General features: G+C 48.6%; 1 non-coding gene across 1 annotated transcript; it reads left to right on the forward strand.

Moving 5' to 3' along the window:
* Positions 1-1145: 1145 nt before the first annotated feature.
* Positions 1146-1218, forward strand: trnar-ucu (transfer RNA arginine (anticodon UCU)). The gene has a single exon. It is a non-coding gene; the product is annotated as a tRNA-Arg (tRNA).
* The last annotated feature ends 2473 nt before the right edge of the window (positions 1219-3691 follow it).

The raw sequence follows: 3691 nt of genomic DNA on the forward strand, positions 1-3691 counted from the left end.
TATTCATAAAATGATTTGATGGTCTGTGCATTTGATCATGCCATACATATGTCCATATTTACAAACACAGATTCGAATTTATCCTTGTCATTTACAATCCTGTGCATTTTTCAATCTTGTACATATACATATATTTGGCTGAGGCATCAGCAGAGCCCAAAAAAACATCTGCATGGGCCCCCTGTTCTTCTTTAGGCAGGCCGATCTTACACGGTGGTCTTTCCCCACCGCGCCTTGGCGGCAGCTGCCCCAAGCTTCAGCGCGTCCCTCAGCACGTAGTCTTGGACCTTGGAATGTGCCAGTCTGCAACACTCGGTCGGGGTCAACTCCTTCAGCTGGAAGACCAACAGGTTTTGGACCGCCCAGAGAGCGTCCTTCACCGAGTTGATGATCCTCCAGGCGCAGTTAATGTTCATCTTGGTGTGAGTCCCGGGGAACAGGCCGTAGAGCACGGAGTCCCGCGTCACGGCGCTGCTCGGGACGAACCTCGACAAGCACCACTGCATTCCTCTCCAGACTTCCTCTGCATAGGCACATTCCAGAAGGAGATGTGTGACAGTCTCGTCCCCCCCGCAGCCACTTCGAGGGCAGCGTGCGGTGCGGCAGAGAGTCCAGGCGTGCATAAAGGATCTCACAGGCAGAGCCCTTCTCACCACCAGCCAAGCCATGTCTTGGTGCTTGTTGGAAAGTTCTGGCGATGAGGCATTCTGCCAAATGGCTTTGACAGTCTGCTCAGGGAACCGCTCGACAGGATCCGCCCTCTCCTTTTCCCGAAGGGTCTCAAGGACGATACGTGTCTGTTGATTTGTCCTCAATGCAGCTGTTTGCAACATCTCCACTTACTCCTTCCCCACTAACTGCAAATATCTTCAAGGTGCTGCACAAAGTAACATTGAGCCCTTTGCTATTTTCTTGTCTGCTCCATATTCCTCAGACTTGAGTTGTGCAAAGTTGGAGATTGGTTGATTTTCTCGTCTGTCCGTTTGGGGACAAATGGGAAGTGAGATTGATTAATCAAGCAGCCAACAATTTCGCATGAGATGGTAGGGGTCAAAAACAATCAGTGAGAGGATAACACTCAGAAACACACAGTATGAGAGGTCGGGTGCAGTACATAAAGGCTGTGATTTTCAGCCTGCTGTGTGGCCCCAGTGGCCTAATGGATATGGCACTGGCCTTCTAAGCCAGGGATTGTGGGTTCGAGTCCCATCTGGGGTGTCAGTCACTTGCCCTTTGTCAACTTGATTTTTAATCTACTTTGGGAAAATCTCCATGTCTGCATTCAGTTGATGGGAAGTGGTGCCCCACATCTTCTTGCGCAAGTTTTGCATGAATTTGTAGGATTGAGGTGAATCGTCTGAAAGAGAAAGCATAGTCACAATGGCTGAAAACCTGCTGAGATTCTCCTGGGGATGGCATGGTGGCTCATTGGGTAGCACTGCTGCCTCACAGTGTCAGGGACCTGGCTTTGATTCCTCCCTTGGGTGACTATTTGTGTCGAGTTTGCACATTCTCTCCATGGGGTACTCCGGTGGTTTGGTTTCCTCCCTCAGTCCAAAAGATGTGCAGGTTCAGTGGATTGGCTTTGGGGAGTGCAGGGTGAGAGGATAGGGGTTGGGCCTGGATGGGATGCTCTTCAGAGTGTCAGTGGGGACATGATGGACTGAATGGCCTCCTCCCACCCCACTCTAGGGCTTCTCTGAACAAGTTTGGAGCAGATGGTCAGAGTTCCACTGCAAGGCCCAGTCAAGGCTTCGCGAAGGGACTGGCATCCAGGTGTGTGTTCCTACCCTACTTTTCTCTGATCTTCCAGAATCTTCTGTGGCTTTGGCCAATACGGTCATGAGCTGGGTTCACATCATCCAATGGGGTCACACCAATACACTTAACTGTTGTCAAGCCAGGAGCTTTCAAGTGGATTGTCTCAGGCTGACACTTCTCCAATATACAACCCTCAGTCTGGTTGGAACTGGTTCTTCTTGAATCTTTGTAACTCTTTGATCTTAGTTGCACTGTTCTCTGGAGCTGATAGCTGCTGTTTAATTTAGTTTGGACAATTTTCTGTCAGGTCAAATTTCTCCTGCTGAGGATCAATTGAGAATGCCTGATTTTGTTCCCATGGTCACGTGACCACACAGGATTGAGATCAGCTGCACAGTGAAGATTTCAACAAAATCAAAACCCCAAATAAGATTTGAGCCCACAATCTCTGGTTTAGAAAGTTAGTGCCTTACCCATGAGATCACTGGGGCTCCAACAGATGGGCCTACCTATCTATGGACAAAGCAACTTCTGTTTTGGTTGTGTTGGTATCAGTCTAAGCTATATTCTGTCAACATTACCAGCTGAACCCCAGATTACCTGCATGTTTGGTCTTTAAGATAAGGTCCAATATGTCAATGGAAATGATTGAAATCTGGGTGTTCAAGGTTGGAACTGATGTGGCTGTGGCTATGCATTTGGGCCCTTACCTTTCTTAGTCAAGGTATTGAATACAATTGCAAGGAGGCTATGTTGGAGAGGTAAGGTAGTTAGGCCATTGTTGGAGAACTTGGAGTGCCACATCCACAGATTGGACAAACATTTGTGGGAAGGCAACTGCTGAGGCTGACTCACAGAGTTTACAGAGGGAGATGGATGGGTTAAGGGAGTAGCCAAAAACGCAGCAAATGAAAGGCAATGTGGGAATGTGTGAGGTCATACACTTTGTTAGGAAGAATAAAGCAGCTGGATATTATTTCAATGGAGAAAGACAGCAGAATGTTCCAGCAGAGAGAGATATGAAATGTGTTTTTGCGGTCTTGCTGTTGATCCTTTGCTGGGACCAACCTTCATGGTAATATCGGTGAGATGTTCTTGGTTTCTCTTTAGATCTTGAGTCTGGTTAAGCCGATTGTGATTTGCAGGCCGTGGTGAGACTGCGGTCAAGATCACCGTCAGTTTCTTGGATGAAGTCTTCACGACTGGTAACGCTGACAGTCACCACTGGAGAGTGTCTCTGCCATTATCTGCGGTTGGCCCTGCACATCAACGGTTTCATCAGCAAACCTCAAGAGACAACATCCAAAACCTTTGTGCTCTTGAAGCCAAATCGTTTCTCATTAAGACAAGAAACAAATATCTTTAATGTGATGAGGTTGATTTGAACATTCGGGAAGATCAGGGAAAAGGAGCATAGGGACACACACCTGGATGGCAGTCCCTTCACGAAGCCTTGACTGGGCCTTTGACCATCTGCTCCAAACTTGTTCAGAGAAGCCCTAGAGTGGGGTGGGAGGAGGCCATTCAGACCATCACATCCACACTGACCCTCTGAAGAGCACCCCAGCCAGGCCTAACCCCTATCCTCTCCCCCTGCATTCCCCAAAGCCAATCCACCGAACGTGCACATCTTTGGGCTGTGGGAGGAAACCAAAGCACCCAGAGTACCCCATGGAGAGAATGTGCAAACTCGACACAAACAGACACCCAAGGGAGGAATCAAAGCCAGGTCCCTGACACTGTGAGGCAGCAGTGCTACCCACTGAGCCACCATGCCATCCCCAGGAGAATCTCAGCAGGTTTTCAGCCATTGTGACTGTCCTGTCTCTTTCAGGGAATTCAGCCTTAATCCTGCAGATCCCCAAAAGTTTTGTCTCAGTTCACATGGGACACCACATCCCATCAACTGAATGTGGACATGGACATGTTT

This window comes from Chiloscyllium punctatum, chromosome 18 (assembly GCF_047496795.1).
Source record: "Chiloscyllium punctatum isolate Juve2018m chromosome 18, sChiPun1.3, whole genome shotgun sequence".
NCBI lineage: Eukaryota > Metazoa > Chordata > Chondrichthyes > Orectolobiformes > Hemiscylliidae > Chiloscyllium > Chiloscyllium punctatum.